This window comes from Chrysemys picta, chromosome 20, assembly GCF_011386835.1.
Source record: "Chrysemys picta bellii isolate R12L10 chromosome 20, ASM1138683v2, whole genome shotgun sequence".
Lineage (NCBI taxonomy): Eukaryota > Metazoa > Chordata > Testudines > Emydidae > Chrysemys > Chrysemys picta.
This window is the reverse complement of record NC_088810.1, coordinates 6,439,107-6,459,633: the sequence shown is the minus strand read 5'-3', so window position 1 is coordinate 6,459,633 and position 20,527 is coordinate 6,439,107. Positions and strand designations below refer to the sequence as shown.

General features: G+C 46.6%; 2 long non-coding RNA genes across 2 annotated transcripts in view; both read left to right on the top strand.

Annotated features, from left to right (window-relative positions):
- Positions 1-20,527, top strand: part of LOC135976848 (uncharacterized) — a 1,653,704-nt gene that overhangs the window by 648,830 nt on the left and 984,347 nt on the right. The window lies entirely within an intron of this gene.
- LOC135976712 (uncharacterized) lies at positions 13,877-17,136 on the top strand. Its single transcript, XR_010594021.1, has 4 exons — positions 13,877-13,900; positions 14,352-14,408; positions 14,996-15,019; positions 16,896-17,136. It is a non-coding gene; the product is annotated as an uncharacterized LOC135976712 (long non-coding RNA).

Below are 20,527 nucleotides of genomic sequence, written 5' to 3'. Positions count from 1 at the left end.
ACCTGGGACAGAAGACAGAGGATAGAGATGGGACTTGGGGGGAGGTGATATCAGATGCCCAGATGGAATGAGGGGGTTTCTGGGATAGGAAGAGAGAGCAGCCAGAAGTCACCTGGAGGCGGGACAGACCTAGATGTATGGTGCTGACAGAGGCCAGGCCTGAGACCCTGAGAGCTTCCTGTGCTGTGTTCAGACGCTCAATAAATCCTCCTGGTTTACGCTGGCTGAGAGTCACTCCGGTCTAGAGAACAGGGGCCATTATTTCCGCTGGGAGTGGAGAGCAAGGGGACTCCTTCAGGGGCCCATGACAAGAGAAAGGCATGCCGAAGGATCAGAAAGGTAGAGAGGTGCAGTTCCATGAGGTGGAGGGGCCTACGGCTTAACCCCTGAGAGAGAGTGGATCCCCAAGAAGAGTGTCGCACTGAAGGGGGTTCCTCCCAGGGACTGTACGGGGCCGAGAGAGCATGAGTCCTGTGAGTCCATAACAGGCTGCCCTAGAGCCCGGACCCTACGTGCCCTGGGGTCCATGACTGTGGGGCTGTCCACCTCGTACACTGACCTGGAGACCAGAGCCTGTAGGCCCAGGGTGCAGTAGAGCTGCAATGCTAGGAACATCACAGCCAGTGCTGCCAGGGGCATTATGGGCATGTTGAGGGGGTTGGGGCCCTGGCAGGCTGGGGAGAGACTTCCCCAGTTTATATACCTTGCCTGTTGCACAGCAGCAGAGTAGGAAGGGGCATCTCGCACCTCGGGAGCTACAGCAGCCCGGAAATGTTGCATATGGGAGCAGTGAGACCATCTCCTTTCCAAGAGCAATGTCCTGCATTCCCCAGAAGGGAGTGGTTGGATAACTGCCTGGCCACAGAGGGTGTAGAGTGTCCGGGTGCAGTTCCTCAGAGCTCTCAGGGGGGTAGGGAGCAAAATCGCTTGGCACATTACACAGCTTGGTTCTGTCCCTCCCTCTCGCTCAGTTCCAGGGAACTCGGCAGGTGACTCAGCAGGTGACCCAGCCCTGAAGAGAACCCAGATCCACACGCAGCCTGTGGTGACACATGTTCTCCCCCTTCACACCAAGGATTTCACGGCCTCCCACGAACACGTCCTGAGTGAATGGGATACCCCTGTGCTCTGAGAAGCAGCAACTTTATGTGTTACCTGCTGCCTGTTCCCACTTAACCTCGGACATTTATTCCTCAGGTGCTCAGTGGACTTAGCACTTTCTCAGCTCCTCTGCTTGCACAGGAAACTTAGGACGGATAACAGGGGAATGGGGGAGGTGAACATCCAGCCTCCTTTTTCCCCAGGGGTGAAAAGGTGATCCTGATTTCCACCAATCCTGTAACCCTCTGCCAGTGATTTGTTTAATTGCAGCTTGTGACTGCTCGTACGAGTCTGCAAACCCAGCTAATTCCCCCACTGCGTCCACCTTTTTGTCCCACAAATATTGTTTTACATCCTCACTACACATATTCAGGAACCGTTCCTGAGTAACCAAATCACACATTACTTCAAAGCTTGTAATGCCTTTTCCCCTCACCCACTTATCTAACAAATCTCTCATTTCATTTACATAGGCTACATTACTTAATCCAGATCCCCTCTTAAGACTCCTGAATTTTACCCTGTAGGTTGCAGGTGTAATCTGAAACTGTTTCAAAACCACTTCCTTAAATTAACCATAGTTTGAAGCATCAGCAATAGGCATCTTACTGACTATGTCCAGAGCTATCCCAGTCAATTTTGCAACTCAAGTAGTCGTTTTTGATCTTCAGGAATCGCATGGAGAGTGCACAGTCTCTCAAAGGTGATGAAATATTCAGCAATATCACTGGATTCATCATACTACGGCCAGAATTGTTCCCATTTGTGGATTTTGGGGGAAGCAGAGCCAGCTGCTGAAGGGTTCTGTCTCTTCCACTTCATTACAGCCAGTTCATGCTTCTGGGTCTCAATTTGAGCCTGGATTTCTCTGTCTTTTAACTCCAGGGCTAGGTGCCTCTCTCTTTCCTTCTCCTCCTGAGCATGTTGCGTCTCCCTGTCCTTCTCCTCCTGGGCAGCTTCTGTGCCTCAATTTCTTTGTCTTTTAAGTCCATTGTGCTTTTGTGAGCAGCTTCCTCCCTGGCTGCCTCTGCTTCTTTTTAGCCTCATTTGAAACTCGCGGGCCTTTGCCTTCTCTTCCGCTTCCACTCTGGCCAGCTCTAGTTTTCTAGCTGCCTCACTGGTAGTCATTTTCCTGCTTTTCTGTGCTTATTTCCCTCACCTGAAATAAACAAACAGAAAATAACAAACCAGTAACCACTTCCTTTGTTCTCCATCCACCACACTCAAAACTCACTGAATATCACTACCAGTATCTCAAAGCAATCAGCTGTGCACAGATGCTGCCCACTATGTCTCTGTGATGGGTTCGGTCACAGAGACCCCTTTGGGACTGTCACCTGATGGCTGAGACTACAGTTTGTGCCTCCAGAACCTTGCCTTCTTGAGCCAGACACGCTACCCTCCTGCAACACAGACCAAGGATCTGAACCACGCCCCCAAAGCTGCAGACTTAACTGAAAACTGCTTAAGAAGTGTTCCTGTTTCCAGCACCGAGACACCCAGCTCCCAATGGGATCCAAACCCCAAATACATCTGTTTTTCTCTATATAAAGCTTATACAGGGTAAACTCATAAATTGTCCGCCCTCTATAACACTGATAGAGAGCTATGCAGAGCTGTTTGCTCCCCCAGGTATTAATCACTTACTCTGGGTTAATTAATAAGCAAAAGTGATTTTATTAAGTATAAAAAGTAGGATTTAAGTAGTTTCAAGTAATAACAGAGAGAACAAAGTAAGTTACCAAGCAAGATAAAACAAAATATGCAAGACTAACTTAATACACTAAGGATCTAGTTACAAATACTAACTTCTCACCCTAGATGTTATCCCAGGTACAACTTTTTTCAAACCAATGTTGTAGTTTATGGCCTGGGTCCAGCAATCACTAAGAACCCCGTAGTTATAGTCCTTTATTCCAATTTCTTTCAGGCATCTCTTTAAGGGTGGAAAGACCATCTCTTGAGCCACCTGAAGACAAAAATGGAGAGGCTTCCAGGGCCTTTTATATTCTCTCTCTTTTGGACGGAAACCCCTCTGTTCTTCTGTGCAAAATCACAGCAACAATATGGAGTTTGTAGCCACCTGGGCAAGTCACATGACCTTGAATGATTGAGCTCTTTGGAGGCCGATGCCATTGTTTACAAATTAGTTTGAATGTTCCCAGGAAAGCTCAGATGTCCTTTGTTAGTTAAGTACTCCCAATACTTGAATTGTCCCTTCGTAATATGTTGACCAAACCTCCCCTATGTGTTTCTTATAGCAAACACTTCAAATACAATCATAGAGCCAACACTCCTAACTTTAGAAATAAAAATGATACATGCCTACAAATAGGATGAATATATTCAGCAGATCATATCCTTTGCAAACATATGTTACATGGCATATCTAGCACAAAGCATACTTCAATTATGTCATATTTACACTCTAAACATATTTCCATAAACAGAGAGTGCAATGTCACAGTCTTATAAAACCACTTGACTCCAGGAATGAGAAGGCACAATTAGGCCAGGGGTCCACAACGCGGTGCCCGCAGGGGGATCTATGTGCGCCCGCCTACTGGCCACCAGACAAGCAGCTGCCGAGAAGCAGCAACGTCAAGAAGCGCAGCATTTCGGCGACCACACATTTTGATGTCACTACTTGTCGCGGCATTTCAGCGGCCATGCTTCAGCAGCATTTCGGCGGATGCTTGTCCGGTGACCGTGCTCCTCGGCGGCTATTCGTCCTGCGCCCACCCCACGGAAAGGTTGGGGACAATTGAATTAAGCCATGTCTACACTTATGTGTGGTGAAGATGCTCTATGCCGACAGGAGAGAGCTTTCCTGCCAGCATAAAAAACCACTCCCGTGAGCAGCATAATCTATGTCAGGAGTAGAAACTCTCCCGCTGATGTAGCGCCATGCACACTAGCGCTTATGTCAGTGTAACTTATGTCACTCAGGGAGTGGAATATTCACAACCTTGAGCGAGTTAACTTTTGCTGACATAGGCAGTAGTGTAGACATAGCTTACATAATAATTCCATATGGTAATAAGCAATAATATTAGTGGAGTTATACCACTTCAATTATATCAACACAAAGTGCTTCAGTGACTTAGGAACCTACATCCCATTTTCAAATGTGTGCTCCAGGCCAACAACCACTGGGGTTGTGACCTGTTTCCTACGCCGTGACCTTGCTCTGCCGCTCTTGATTCTCAAAAACCTGGGACTGCTGCAGAATGAAAAAGTGAGTATGAATGTTTGGGCTACAGCAGGATGTGGTGAAGGAAAGATTAAGAGGGAATGAGGGTGTGATGGGGGTAGGAGGAATGGGAGGGACTAGGGGAGGAGAAGGAAGAAATTGGCTCTCACTGCAATCACGTTATCGGGCTTGGAACAACGAGGTGTGCAGTGCCCAGCCCAGCATACAGTATAAATACAGTGCTCAGCCTTGCCATCTCCCACTGAGTGTGCCAGACCAGAAAAAACTCCTCTCCAGAGACAGTAAAGAAGCAAAGATGAAGGTGTCGTACGTGGCCGCTTTCCTCATAGGGCTCCTCTCCCTGGCGAGCACCAGAGCAGCTCCATTGGTGAGATGATGTACTTATTAGTTATATTACAGTAGCACTTAGAGGGCCCATCTGAAATCAGGACCCCATTTTGCTGGGAGCTGCCCTGACACAGGAGAGACAGTCCCTGCCCACACTCTGGTGAGGATTTACTGTGCCGGGTGTTCAACAGATACTGCGAGGAACAGACCTGGACCCAACTGGAATCAGGGCCCGTTATGCCAGGTGCTGCACCGACACACGATGAGGGCAGCACTGCAAAACTGGGGAATGTAGGAGGCAGAATACCAGACTAGAGGGGCAGGATATCAGGGTACACTGGTCCATCGATATCATTGGGAGCGGCAGTTCTTAAATTACTGCATGACCTCACCTTTGGTAGCCTGGTGGTGGGCTGAACAGCATGCACTCCTAACTTTTTTCTCTTTCTGTTGTTGCAGAAAAACCAGTTGTGGTCCGTGGTGAGTACCAGCTGTCCTCTCGGCTATCAGACTTTCACGCTTTGCCTCAGCCGTATCCTACATCGCTGCTCACTAACAGCACAACCATTTGCTGGCAAAATCTTCTAGGCAACTGCCCTCCTGCCCTGCCTTATCCATTAATCTGGCTTGGTGAAACAAATTATGCAGCCTTGGGATGTCTGGTTTTATTCTGAGGATTATCTATAAATTTCCAGGATTGGATAGAATGATGTTAGGAGCAGGGCCAGGCTGTTCTAAATCGCCCATAGACCTATTGGAGTCGATGAGGCCACCTCCCCCAGATGATGTAAATTGTCTGTAGCTCCATTTGGTGATGGATAATCAGGAAGGGGCCTCTAGAAGTTACCGTAATACACATAATAAATACCCCTCATTTTACAGGGCTTTGGTAGCTTCAGTAACGACAAAGTGGGCGATAGCAGCTTTAATGACAACAGCATAAATATCAGTGATCCCCTCCTCACGTCATGTAGCTTTATACATATCAGGGCAATAAACCCTGCTCCAGCTGGTTTCTTGTCTGGTAAAGATTACCAAGCAAGGAGCATTTCCCACAGTTTTTTCATGCTACAAAGGCAATTTAGAAATGCCACCTGCTGCAGGGGGCTTATGGAAATCTCTGCAGGCTTATGGCAGGTTGACCACCTCTGCCACAATTCCCCTGCATAGCTATAAATACGCCACAAGCGGATTTCCAATATCACCCAGAAGACTCTCCTGTTTGGAGCCACTTTAGAAGGTCCCCATCCCATGTGAACACAAAGTAGGTTACAGGAGGCTTATGGGAGATTGCTAGGGGCTGATGGGAGGTTGACAACTCCCCGTTCCCTTGGGCGCTCATGAAATATCTCAAGGGGGGATTTCTGTAATCACACACACTGCACGGCACCTAGAAACCAGGCTAGATGGACTCATTTCTCTGCCCCAGCTTAGGCAGAGATATCAAGATATCCTGGGCCATTGTTCTGATCAGGTGTGGGAATTCTTTAGTTACTCAGTGATAACCCCTGAGACCCTGGTGGTGAGTTGAACAGTACGCTTTGCTAACTTTTCCTTCTGTTGGAGCAGAACAACCAGTTCTGGTCAGTAATGACTATCAGCAATCATCTTTGCTATTGGACTATCGTGCTTTTCCTCAAGGGCATCCTGAATCACTGCTCACTAACAGCCGAATCCTTTGCTGGCAAAATTATCTAGGCAACTGACTTCCTGCTCCTCTTTACCCCATCAGCCAGATAGGGGTAACAAATTTGCAGTATTGGGATGTTGCAGCTTTACCAAGAATTATCTCTTGGTTGAGGCCAGTCTCTAGTTGATGTAAATTTGCCGTAGCTTCATTGGAATCAATGGGGCCAAGTTCCCACTGGTGCAAATTGTCCAGAGAAGCACTGGAATCAATACGCCACATCACCAGATGCCATAAATTGTCCATGGCCCACTGGGTCGATGGAATATCCATTGGAGCCCTATAGGTGTTACCACAATACACATAATAAACATTCCCCATCTTGCAGGGCTCCGGTAGCGTAGACACCGGCAACGTGGGCAATGGCAGCTTTGACGACAACAGCGTAAGTACTAGAGATTACTTCTCCATGCTACGTAGCTTCACACAGATCAAGTGAACAGACCCCTTTTAGCTAGTTTGATATTAATTACGATTTTCCTTCGAGGAGCATTGGCTTCGTTTGCCCGTGTTGCAAAGGCAGCATGGAAAGTCCTCCCACTCCACAGGGCTTATGAATATCTCCAGGCTTATAGCAGGTTGACTTCCTCTCCCACAGCCCCCAGGTAGGGTGACCAGATGTCCCAATTTTATAAAGACAGTCCTGATTTTTGGATCTTTTTCTTATATAGGTTTCAAAGTAGCAGCCGTGTTAGTCTGTATCCGCAAAAAGAACAGGAGTACTCGTGGGTACTCGTGGCACCTTAGAGACTAACAAATTTATTTCAGCATAAGCTTTCATGGGCTACAGCCCACTTCTTCAGATGAATAGACTGGAACACACAGACAGTAGATATTTATACATACAGAGAACATGAAAAGGTGGCAGTACGCATACTGGCCTCTTACAGTTGGTATTCGTACTGCCACCTTTTCATGTTCTCTGTATGTATAAATATCTTCTGTCTGTGTGTTCCAGTCTATGCATCCAAAGAAGTGAGCAGTAGCCCACGAAAGCTTATGCTGAAATAAATTTGTTAGTCTCTAAGGTGCCACGAGTACTCCTGTTCTTTTTTCTTATATAGGCTTCTATTACCCTGCAACCCCTGTCCCGATATTTCACACTTGCTGTGTGGTCACCCTATCCCCGGAGTAGCAATGAGTCATGCCAGAAGAGGCTTTTTGATATCACTCAGGAGGCACTTCTGCTGGGAGCTACCTCCGGAGGTCCCTAGGGGAACACATATTTTAGAGGTTTATATGAGATTGCCAGGGTTGATGGGAGGTTGTCATCTCCACAATTACTTTGGGTACCCATGAAATATCCTGTAAGAGGGTCTTTGACATCACCCACAAGGCATTGCACCTGGGAGATATCCCAACAGTTTTTGCATAAATGCCCATCAACACGGGAAGCCTCATGAGAATTTCTCCTGGTCTCATGGGAGGCTAATCTCTTCTCCTACATGTCTACTGGATAGACATGAAGTGTACCACAGTTCCGTTGGGCACCCACGAAATCACACGGAATGCAGTGCTCTTGGAAACAGTCCTAGGAACTGAGGGTAAATTGTGCCCTATCAAGAATACCTTGGCTCACACCTTTGCTATTAAAATAAATTTGCCTCATGTCATCTGAGTGGGAATAACATGTGGCTTGTTTTTGTAGAATAATAAAGGAGACCTAGATATCTATGAATAAGAAACCTTGTTAGCTGTGGGAGGATCTCAGCATAGTATAATACCAAAATGTTACAGTAGCACAAGGGGATATTACCTATGTCTATGGCATTGATCAGGCCAGCACTGGAATACTGGACCTTTTAGGAGATATGATTGAGGGGCCCATTCCTCTGCTCCAGCCTGGGGAGGGTCATCAGGGTACATTGCCCTATTGGTCTGATCTGGTGTAGCTATTCTGAAGTTACTAGATGGTACAACCTCTGCTACCCTGGTGGGGAGTTGATCAATGTGCATTCCTAACTTCTCTCTCTGTTGTAGCAAAACAACCAATTCTGGTCAGTGGTGAGTATCAGCAGTTATCCTTCCTATCGGACTATCATGCTTTGCCACAATAGTATTCTGTATCCCTGCTCACGAACAGTCCAACCCTCTGTTGGCAAAACCCTCTACGCAGCTACCATCCTGACCCCTTTTATCCCATCAATCGGGTGTGGTATTACAAATTTGCAGCTTTGGGATGTTGGAGCTTTACCAAGCATTATCTCTTGGTTTCCACCAGTGGCTGAGAATGATGTTGGAGCCAGATCCCCAGTTAATGTAAATTCACCATCACCTCATAGGAATCCACTGGGCCACGGTCCCACTGGTTTAAATTGTCCAGAGAAGCACTGGAATCAATACGCCACATCCCCAGATTCCATAAATTGTCCATGGCCCACTGGGTCAATGGAATATCCATTGGAGCTCTATAGGTGTTACCACAATACACATAATAAACATTCCCCCTTTTGAAGGGCTCTGGTAGCGTCAAGACTGGCAACGTGGGTGACGGCAGCTTTGACGACAACAGCTTAAGTAGCAGAGATTACCTCTCCATGCTATGTAGCTTCACACACAGCAGTGAATGGAGCCCATTTCAGCTAGTTTCATATCTGGTAACGTTTGCCTTCAAGGAGCATTGGCTGCATTTTCCCCATGTTGCGAAGGCAGCATGGAAAGTCCTCCCACTCCACAGGGCTTATGAAAATCTCCAGAGGCTTATAGCAGGTTGGCCTCACTCTCCCACAATACCCGGGTGTATGGGGTCGGACTCACCCCTGCTGTGTCTCCTGCTGGTTATCCTGGGAATTAGCTGAATCCAGCCTGGAGCGCCCTCTGCAGGACGGTGATCCGCCTTGTCGTTACTAGCCCCCATGTCCCTCTTCGGACCCCAGTGCCCTTTGCTCTATATGCTGCCCCCTGGCAGTACCCACACATTCTAGGTCTCCACTCCCAGGGGGACCCCCACCCACTAACCCCACCTCGCCTCAGAGTAAGGTTACTGCCAGTCACCATCTAGCCCCACTCCCTGCGGCAGACTGCAGTATCAACCACTCATCACAGGCAAGGTTGGGTTTGGACCTGCTGTCTTGGCCTACCTCTGGGCTGCCCTCTACAAAGCCCAGTACCTTTGGCCCAATGCTAGGCCGCTCCCCGCCCTTCTGCCTTTCCCCAGCCCTGCTCCACTCAGGTACCCTGTCCCAAGCTCCCTGCAGCCAGGCCCTCCTCTCTCTGAGTGCAGGGAGAGACTTCTGAGCTCCTGGCTCCCAGCCTCTTTATACAGGCCAGCTGGGCTCTGATTGCGGCGTGGCCCAGCTGCAGCCGCTTCCCCAATTACTCCAGCTTTTAGAGCTAAAGCTTTCAAGCCCTCCCAGGCCACTTTTTAAACCCCTCAGGGCAGGAGCAGGTATCCACCCCGCTACACCGGGTTAATAATGAGACATGCCAGATGAGGCTTTTTGATATCACTCAGAAGGCACTTCTGCTGGGAGCTAGCTCTGTGGGTCCCAAGTGAACACATATTTGGGAGGTTTATATGAGATTGCCAGGCTTGATGGGAGGTTGTCCTGTCCACAATTCCTTTGGGCACCCATGAAATATCCTGTAAGAGGGTCTTTGACCTCACCCACAATGCACTACACCTGGGAGTGCATTGTGGGTAATGTCAAAGACCCTGTTATAAGCTATTTCATGGGGGCCTCATGAGAATTTCCCATGGCCTAATGGGAGGATGATCTCTTCTTCTAAAAGTCCACTGGATAGGCATGGAGTCTCCCTCAGTTCCTTTGGGCACCCACTAAATCTCTCACAAGAGATCCCTATGAAATCACACGGAATGCACTGCTCTTGGCAACAGTCCTTGGAACTCAGGGTAAATTGTGTCCTATCAAGGATAGCTTGGCTGACTCCATTGCTATTAGATTAAATTTGCATCATGTCTCCTGAGTGGGAATAACATGTGGCTTGTTTCTTGTGGAAAAATAAATCAGACCCAGATATCTGTGAATAAGAAACCTACTTAGCTGTGAGGGGAACTCAACTTAGTATTAGAGCTAAAGTTGTAAAGTAGCACCCAGGAGATATTACCTGAGTCTATGGCACTGATCAGGCCAGAACTGGAATACTGGGCCTTTTAGGAGTAAGACTGAGGGGCCCATTCCTCTGCTTCAGCCTTGAGAGGGTCATCAGGGTAGATTGGCCTATTGGTCTGATCTGGTGTGGATATTCTGAAGTTTCTGGATGGTACAACCTCTGCTACCCTGGTGGAGAGTTGAACAATGTGCATTCCTAACTTCTCTTTCTGTTGTAGCAAAACAACCAATTCTGGTCAGTGGTGAGTATCATCCGTTATCTTTGCTATCGGACTATCATGCTTTGCCTCAATGGTATTCTGTATCACTCCTCACTAACAGCCCAATCCTTTGTTGGTACAACCCTCAACGCAACTGCCATCCTTACCCCTTTTCTCCCATCAGTCTGGCTTTGTATAACAAATTTGCAGCATTGGGATGTCGGAGCTTTATCAAGGATTATCTCTTGGTTTCCACCAGTGGATGAGAATGATTTTGGGCAGATGCCCAGTTTATATAAATTTGCCATAGTTTCATAAGAATCAATGGGGCCATGTTTCCACTGCTGTAAAATGTCCAGAGAAGCACTGGAATCAATACACCACATCCCCAGATGCTATAAATTGTCCATGGCCCCAATAAGGTGATGGCATATCCATTGGAGCCCTATAGGTGTTAACACAATACACATAATAAACATTCCCCATCTTGCAGGGCTCCGGTAACGTGGACACCGGCAACGTGGGCAACGGCAGCTTTGACGACAACAGCGTAAGTACCACAGATTACCTCTCCATGTCATGTAGCTTCACATGCATCAGTGAATGGAGCCCGATACAGCTAGTTTCATGTCTGGTAACATTTGCTTTTGAGGAGCATTGACTGCGTTGTCCATGTTGTGAACACAGCATGGAAAGTCCACCAACTCCACAGGGCTTAAGAACATTTCCAGAGGCTTATAGCAGGTAGACCTCCTCTCCCACAGTCCCCGGGGTAGCAATGAGGCATGCCAGAAGAGGCTTCTTCATATCACTCGGAAAGCTTTTCTGCTGGGAGCTATCCCAGAGGGTCCCCAGGTAAACACATATTTGGGAGGCTTATATGAGATTGCCAGCATTGATGGGAGGTTGTCCTGTCCACAATTCCTTTGGCCACCCATGAAATATCTTGGAAGAGGGTCTTTGACATCAGCCACAATGCATTGCACCTGGGAGATATCCCGAGAGTTTTGGAATACATACCCGTCCCCTCTGGGGGCATCATCTGTTTCCCATGACCTCATGAGAGTATGACCTCTTCTTCTACAAGTCCACTGGAGAGGCATGAAGTGTCCCACAGTTCCTTCAGGCTCCCACTAAATTTGTCGCAAGAGATCCTTCTGAAATCACACGGAATGCACTGTTCTTGGCAACAGTCCTAGGAACTCAGGGTACATTGTGTATTATCAAGAATACCTTGGCTGACTCCTTTGCTATTAGATTAAATTTGCTTCATGTCATCTGAGTGGGAATAACATGTGGCTTGTTTCTTGTGGAATAATAAAGGAGACCTAGATATCTGTGAATAAGAAACCCACTTAGCTGTGAGGGGATCTCAGGCTAGGATAAGAGCTAGTGTTTGAGTTGCACTAAGGAGAGATTACCTGTGTTTATTGCATTGATAAGACCACCGCTGGAATACTGGACCTTTTAGGAGCTAGGATTAGGGGTGCCCATTCCTCTGTTGCTGCCCAGGGAGGGAGATCAGGTTAGATTTGCCTATTGGTCTGATCTGATGTGGATATTCTGAAGTTTCTGGATGGTACAATCTCTGCTATCCTGGTGGGGACTTGAACAGTATGATTCCTAACTTCTCTTTCTGTTGTAGCAAAACAACCAATTCTGGTGAGTGGTGAGTATCAGCCGTTATCTTTGCTATCGGACTATCATGCTTTGCCTCAATAGTATTCTGTATCGCTGCTCACTAACAGCCCAACCCTTTGTTGGCACAACCCTCAATGCAACTGCCATCCTGACTCCTTCTATCCCATCAGTCTGGCTTTGTATAACAAATTTGCAGCATTGGGATGTCGGAGCTTTACCAAGCATTATCTCTTGGTTTCCACCAGTGGATGAGAATGATTTTGGGCGGATCCCCAGTTCATATAAATTTCCCATAGTTTCATAGGAATCAATGGGGCCATATTCCCACTGCTGTAATATGTCCAGAGAAGCACTGGAATCAATACACCACATCCCCAGATGCTATAAATTGTCCATGGCCCCAATAGGTCGATGGAATATCCGTTGGAGCCCTATAGGTGTTACCGCAATACACATAACAAACATTCCCCCTTTTGCAGGGCTCTGGTAGCGTAAAGACCGGCAACGTGGGTGATGGCAGCTTTGACGACAACAGCGTAAGTACCACAGATTACCTCTCCATGCTATGTAGCTTCACACACATCAGTGAATGGCGCCTGTTACAGCTAGTTTCATGTCTGGTAACGTTTGCTTGTGAGGAGCATTGACTGTGTTTGTCCATGTTGTGAAGGCAGCATGGAAAGTCCACCCACTCCACAGGGCTTATGAAAAGCTCCAGAGGTTTATAGCAGGTTGACCTCCTCTCCCACAGTCCCCGGGGTAGCAGTGAGGCATGCCAGAAGAGGCTTGTTAATATCACTTGGAAAGCTCTTCTGCTGGGAGCTACCTCAGATGGTCCCCAGCTAAACACATATTTGGGAGGCTTATATGAGATTGCCAGGATTGATGGGAGGTTGTCCTGTCCACAATTCCTTTGGCCACCCATGAAATATCTTGGAAGAGGGTCTTTGACATCACCCACAATGCATTGCACCTGGGAGATAGCCCAAGAGTTTGGGATATATGCCCGTCCCCTCTGGGAGCCTCATGCGAATTTCCCATGACCTCATGGGAGTATGACCTCTTCTTCTACAAGAACACGGAACAGGCATGAAGTGTCCAACAGTTCATTTGGGCACCCACTAATCTCTCACAAGAGATCCTTCTGAAATCACAGAGAATGCTTTGCTCTTGGCAACAGTCCTAGGAACTCAGGGTACATTGTGTGCTATCAAGAATGCCTTGGCTGACTCCTTTGTTATTAGATTAAATTTGCTTCATGTCATCTGAGTGGTAATAATATGTGACTTGTTTCTTGTGGAATAATAAAGGAGACCCCAATATCTGTGAATAAGAAACCTACTTTTCTGTGAGGGGATCTCAGCATATTATAAGAGCTAAAGTGTAAAAGTTGCACCAAGGAGATATTACCTATGTCTATGGCATTGATCATGCCAGCACTGAAATAGTGGGCATTTTGGGGAGGTAGTAATAAAGGCGCCCATTCCTCTGGTCCAGCCCTGGGAGGCTCAGGGTAGATTGGCCTATTGGTCTGATCTAGTGTGGCTATTCTGAAGTTACTAGATGGTACAACCTCTGCTACCCTGGTGGGGAGTTGAACAATGTGCATTCCTAACTTCTCTTTCTGTTGTAGCAAAACAACCAATTCTGGTCAGTGGTGAGTATCAGCCGTTATCTTTGCTATCGGACTATCATGCTTTGCCTCAATGGTATTCTGTATCTCTTCCCACTAACAGCCCAACCCTCTGTTGGTACAACCCTCAATGCAACTGCCATCCTGACCCCTTTTATCCCACCAGTCTGGCTTTGTATAAAAATTTGCAGCATTGGGATGTCAGAGCTTTACCAAGGATTATCTCTTCGTTTTCACCAGTGGATGAGAATTATTTTGGGGTGGATCCCCTGTTGATGTAAATATGCCATAGTTTCATAGGTATCAATGGGGCCATGTTTCCACTGCTGTAAATTGTCTAGAGAAGCACTGGAATCAATACACCACTTCCCCAGATGCTATACATTTTCCATGGCCCCAATAGGTCGATGGAATATCCTTTGGAGCCATATAGGTGTTACCACAATACACATCATAAACATTACCCATCTTGCAGGGCTCCGGTAGTGTGGATACCAGCAACGTGGGCAACGGCAGCTTTGACGACAGCAGCGTAAGTACCAGCGATTACCTCTCCATGCTATGTAGCTTCACACAAACCAGGTGAATGGGCCCCGTTTCAGCTAGTTTCATGTCTGTCAAACTTTGCCTGTGAGGAGCATTGGCTGCATTTTTCCATGTTGTAAAGGGAACATGGGAAGTCCTCTTACTCCACAGGGGTTATGAAAATCTCCAGAGGCTTATAGTAGGTTGATGTCCCTCTCCAACAGTCAGCAGGGTAGCAATGAGACATGCCAGAGGAGACCTTTTGATATCACTCAGTAGGCATTTCTACTGGGAGCTACCTCAGGGGGTCCCCAGGTGAGCACATATTTGGGAGGCTTATATGAGATTGTCAGGATTGATGGGATGTTGTCCTCTCCGCCATTCGTTTAGGCACCCATGAAATATCTTGCAAGGGGGTCTTTGACAAACACCCACAATGCATTGCACCTGGGAGATATCTGAAGACTTTTGGGATACATCCCCATCCCCATTGGGGGCCTCGTGAGAATTTCCCTAGTTACTTGATGGTACAACCTCTGCTACCCTTGTGGGGAGTTGAACATTATGCATTCCTAACTTCTCTTTCTGTTGTAGCAAAACAACGAATTCCAGCCAGTGGTGAGTATCAACAGTCATCTTTGCTTTCTGAATAACATACTTTGTATCAAAAGTATCCTGCACCGGTGCTCACTCTCAGCCTCACCCTTTGCTTGCAAAATTCTCAGGGCAACTTCTGTCCCCCTGTATCTCATCAATTGGGTGTGGTGACACAATTAATGCAGGCTTTGGATGTATGAACTTTTGCAAGGGTTATATTCCTTTCCAGCAGTGGATGAGAATGATGTTGGGGCCAGATCCCCAGCTGGTTTAAATATTCCAAAGCTTTATTGAGTCATTTGATTATCAGTTGGGGACCTCTAGGTTTTACCATAATACACATAGTAAATATTCCGCAACTTGCTGGGCTTCACTAGTTTCAAGAACAACACCGTAAGTGACAACAGCTTTAAAGGCAACAGTGTAAGTGGCAGAGATTACCTCTCCATGTTTTGGCTGGTATGTCGCGTGGTAACATTTGCCAGGTAAGGAGCATTGGCTTTGTTTTCCAATGTTGCAAAAGCACTTTGGAATCACCAGCTGCTCCAGAAGGCTTATGGGAGGTTGACATCCCTCGCCCTCCCCCGGTATCCACGATGCAGAACACAAAAAGCTTTCTGTATCACCCAGAAGGCATTGCCACTGGGTGTTACCTCGAGCAGTCTCCTAGTGAACACACAGTAGCTCAGTGAAGTTATGGGAGATTGCCAGGAGTGATGGGACGTTGACATCTCTACAGTTCCCTTCAGTACTCATGGAACATCTCACAAAAAGTTCCTCTGAAATCACCTGGAATTTATTGCAGCTGGCAGATATCCCAGGAATTCTAGAATACATAATCGGCTGGCAGCAGGGGCCTCATAACGATTTCCCACGGCCTTATCAGAAGATGACCTCTTCTCCCACAAGTCCAGTAGAGAGGCATGAAAGTGTCCCATAATTTCTTTTGGGTACCCATGAAATCTCTTGCAAGAGGGTCCTCTAAAATCAGCCAGAATGGAGTGCTCTTGGCAACTGTCCTAGAAAGTCAGGATAAATTGTTTCCTATGAATCATGCTTTGTCTGAGTCCTCTGCTATTACATTAAATGTGCATCAAGTCATCTGAGTGGGAATAACACGGTGTTTTTTTCTTCCACAATAACAAAGGAGCCCCAGATATCTATGAATCAGAAACTACCTTTGCTCTGAGGTTCTCTCACCAGAGCCTAGCAACTGCAGTGTTATAGTAGCAGGGAGCTGAAGATGATGAGGCCAACAATGGAATACGGGGCCAAGCTTTCCGTTAACTTTAAATGAAGTTACATCAGTAGAGACTTGGCCCCACTATGTCTAATTCGGGTGTTAATTCTTTAGAAAGGATGTTGAGATCATTGGAGAGGGTTTCGAGAAGAGCCCTGGGATGGATTCAACACCTGGAAAAAAAAGCATCTCAAGGTGTTTAATCTATTTAGTTTATCCAAGAGAAGGTTTAAAGATTACTTGATCCTGGCATATAATCACCTGTACTGAGGAAGAGACTTCTGATAGTAGATAGCTCTTTAATCTAGCAGAGGCATAAGAAGTCCTAATGGCTGGAAGCTGAAGCAAGATGAATTCAGACTAGAAATAAGGTGCATTTTTTAACAGGGAGGGGGATTAGCTATTTGACCAAGTTCCTTAGTGGTGGATTGAAGTCTTTAAGGCAAGACTAGATATCTTTCTAAAATATATGCACCAGTTCAAACTGAAGTTACGGGCTTAATGTAGAAATTATTGGGTGAGGTTCTCTGGCCTGTGTGATGCAGGAGGTCAGACTAGATGCTCATATTGGTCTCTCTTGGCCTTAAAATCTAGGATGATTTATTGGGGTCCCAATGTATTTTGGTCCTGATGGATGTTTCTTTTCTTATCTCCCAGTACTAGGCTCCCAGAAACCTCCCACAACAACTGCCCTGATGCTTTCTATCCTGTGCTCTCACCCAGCTCAGCCTGAACATGAATAACACAGCACGCTCCGGTGGAATTTGTTTTTGCCCTGTTCAATGATTTGAGTGCAGCTGGAGTATTGTGTCCAGTTCTGGGCACCGCATTTCACTACTTACCCTTCTGTTGCCCCTCAGATGCCTCTGCAATAATGCAAATAAACCTGTTTCCATTCAAGTCCATATCGTTGTGGCCTGGATTTCTCTGGTCTTTATAGCTGTGGCGGGAGCCCCTTCCATGGTGCTTCCTAATACACCTAAGAACATGACACTGGCCCAGAAGATATCCCTGGTACCATCACTGTTGCCCAAAGGCAGCCCTCTCTGATTGAGATGTTTGTCCCAAACGTGGAAGTTTCCAGGAAGAATAAATACTTCCAGCTATCACCCAGGGCCTCCCACTCTGTTTCTGCCAATTAATTCAACTTTATTCCTATGATATGGTGATAGAGCAGAAACAAGGAACTCCTGGTTGTATTTTGCAGAAACCTGCAAAAGGGATAGTGAATAAAGTGCTGGACAAAAGAGCTGTGGTAAATATCAGATGTTCTATTGCCTCTAAGACTCTTTCATGTTGGTATGTCACAGGGCGAGGGGTCTGCCTCATTGCTCAGTTCCAGCACTGACTGAGAAATAATCCCTAATCAGGACACCTAGAAGCCATTGGCAATGACAGTGCTTGTCTCTACTGTTATGATCCACCTACCCACAAGGCTACCACCCCTAGGTAGCAGTGCAAATGTGACAGGGTCTGGGGAAGTTTTCATTAACCCCGTTTAGATCCAATCCTTCCCCAAAAGGAAATTATTTTTTGTTTGTTACTCGGCCCTTCTCCAGTGCTTTCCCTCGGAAGATCTCAAAGCGCTTTACAAAAACCAATGACTTAAAGGAAGAAGGGAAGTTGTGAGCAAGACACGATAAGTCCTTCTTCTGCTCTACTCTGCTCTGGTTAGGCCTCAGCTGGAGTATTGTGTCCAGTTCTGGGCACCGCATTTCAAGAAAGATGTGGAGAAATTGGAAAGGGTCCAGAGAAGAGCCACAAGAATGATTAAAGGTCTTGAGAACATGACCTATGAAGGAAGGCTGAAAGAATTGGGTTTGTTTAGTTTGGAAAAGAGAAGACTGAGAGGGGACATGATAGCAGTTTTCAGGTATCTAAAAGGGTGTCATAAGGAGGAGGGAGAAAACATGTTCACCTTAGCCTCTAAGGATAGAAGAAGAAGCAATGGGCTTAAACTGCAGCAAGGGAGGTCTAGGTTGGACATTAGGAAAAAGTTCCTAACTGTCAGGGTGGTTAAACACTGGAATAAATTGCCTAGGGAGGTTGTGGAATCTCCATCTCTGGAGATATTTAAGAGTAGGTTAGATAAATGTCTATCAGGGATAGTCTATACAGTACTTGGTCCTGCCATGCGGGCAGGGGACTGGACTCGATGACTTCTCGAGGTCCCTTCCAGTCCTAGTATCTATTAATCTATGAATCTATAAGTTCAGCAGATAATCCCCAGAAATGTGCAGGTGTCTCTATAAAATGAATCCTTTCCAGAATACTGACATGCTTTTGGCCTGAACATCACATAGGCATCCCATCCAAACAACCCATAAACTGCACCTCAGTCTTACATTTCCAAAGGACACAGGTTAAGGGACAAATTTATGAGAGGGCTTAATTTATTCTAAGCTAGCTTGGGCTCCAGCCCCTTCCACTGGTATGACACCCTCATCCACCCCTCTGGTCTACTTCTGACTATTCCCATCTATCCTTCCTATGAGACACCAAATCTTTTCCCCAGAAGATATTAAGGCTGCAAGTTCTAAACGGAGTTAGTGGATCTGGACCCTTACTTCACAGGCCCCTTTGAAAATCACTGCAATAGAACAATGCTTTTTGCAAACAGATGGGTGCAGGGCTGCTCTTTTGTTTTCGTTTAGCAGGAGCAATATCAAACACTATCAGAAATAAATGTGGTAGCTGCTTCCTGGACCCCTTTCCTGAAGCTTAGGATGCTAGATGACTGTGACTGCAGAAGCAGTGCTCCCATACTACTTTTTAGGTAGCCACAACAAAGTTTTGCCGGAAAAGCTGGGGTCCATCATAAAATCTAAAGGAAATGCAGATGTGATTTACACTTAGGGTGACCAGATGTCCCAATTTTATAGGGACAGTCCCAATATTCAGGGCTTTTTCTGATATAGGCACATATTACCCCCAACACTCTGTCCCGATTTTTCACACTTGCTATCTGGTCACTCTAATCACGCTTACGAGGTGTGAATTTGTGCCTCCAAGAGGCGGGGCAACATAGACATTTATTAGTTGGTTACTGACTTTTATTTAACAGCTACGACTCTTTTAGCTCGGGCAGTATACTTTACAGCCACCAGCAGTCTTCAGAGAATTGTAATTAGCTGCCAGATGAATTCAACTTGAATTCCATTTAAATGTGTTTTCATTTCAGATTGATGCAATGTATTTTGTTAAAATCTAATCCCCACTGGTAATGACCTGTTCAAGGATGTCCCATTACAATGTACCTGAGCACATGAAAGCATGAGTCTCTACTGCATGGGATAAAGAACCCAGTAGCTCTCCTAGCTCAAAGCAGACTCATAAGCACTATGTGGTCCAGCCACCAGAGGGGTCACAGAGCCATGCTGTGTGAACGGTGATGGAGCAGTGGTTCTCAGCCAGGATACGCAGAGATCTTCCAGGGGATACATCAACTCATTTGGCCTGGTCTACACTATGAGATTAGGTCGAATTTAGCAGTGTTAAATCGAATTAAGCCTGGACACGTCCACACGACGAAGCCCTTTTTTTCGACTTAAATGGCCCTTTAAACTGCTTTTTTTACTCCACCTCCAACGAGGGGATTAGCACTGAAATCGGCCTTTGCGGGATGGATTTTGGGGTAGTGTGGATGGAATTTGACGTTATTGGCCTCCGGGAGCTATCCCAGAGTGCTTCATTGTGACCGCTCTGGACAGCACTCTCAACTCATATGCACTGACCAGGTAGACAGGAAAAGCCCTGCGAACTTTTGAATTTCATTTCCTGTTTGCCCAGCGTGGAGAGCACAGGTGACCACACAGAGCTCATCAGCACAGGTAACCATGATGGAGTCCCAGGATCGCAAAAGAGCTACAGGATGGGCCGAACAGGAGGTACGGGATCTGCTCGCCATATGGGGAGACGAATCAGTGCTAGCTGAACTCCGTAGCAGTAAACGAAATGGCAAAATATTAGAAAAGGTCTCCAAGGCCATGAAGGACAGAGGCCATAAGAGGGACGCACAGCAGTGCCGCGTGCTTTGACTCCATCAATGGAGAATCACACAACAGGGAAGCGGGTTCGGGGTACGAGGAAGATGATGATGAAGACAATGAAGATAGCTTACAGCAAGGAAGCGGAGACACTGGTTTCCCCAACAGCCAGGATATGTTTATCACCCTGGACCTGGAACCAGTAACCCCCGAACTCACTCAAGGCATGCTCCCAGACACTGAGGGCACACAAGGGACCTCAGGTGAGTGTACCTTTGTAAATATTACACATGGTTTAAAAGC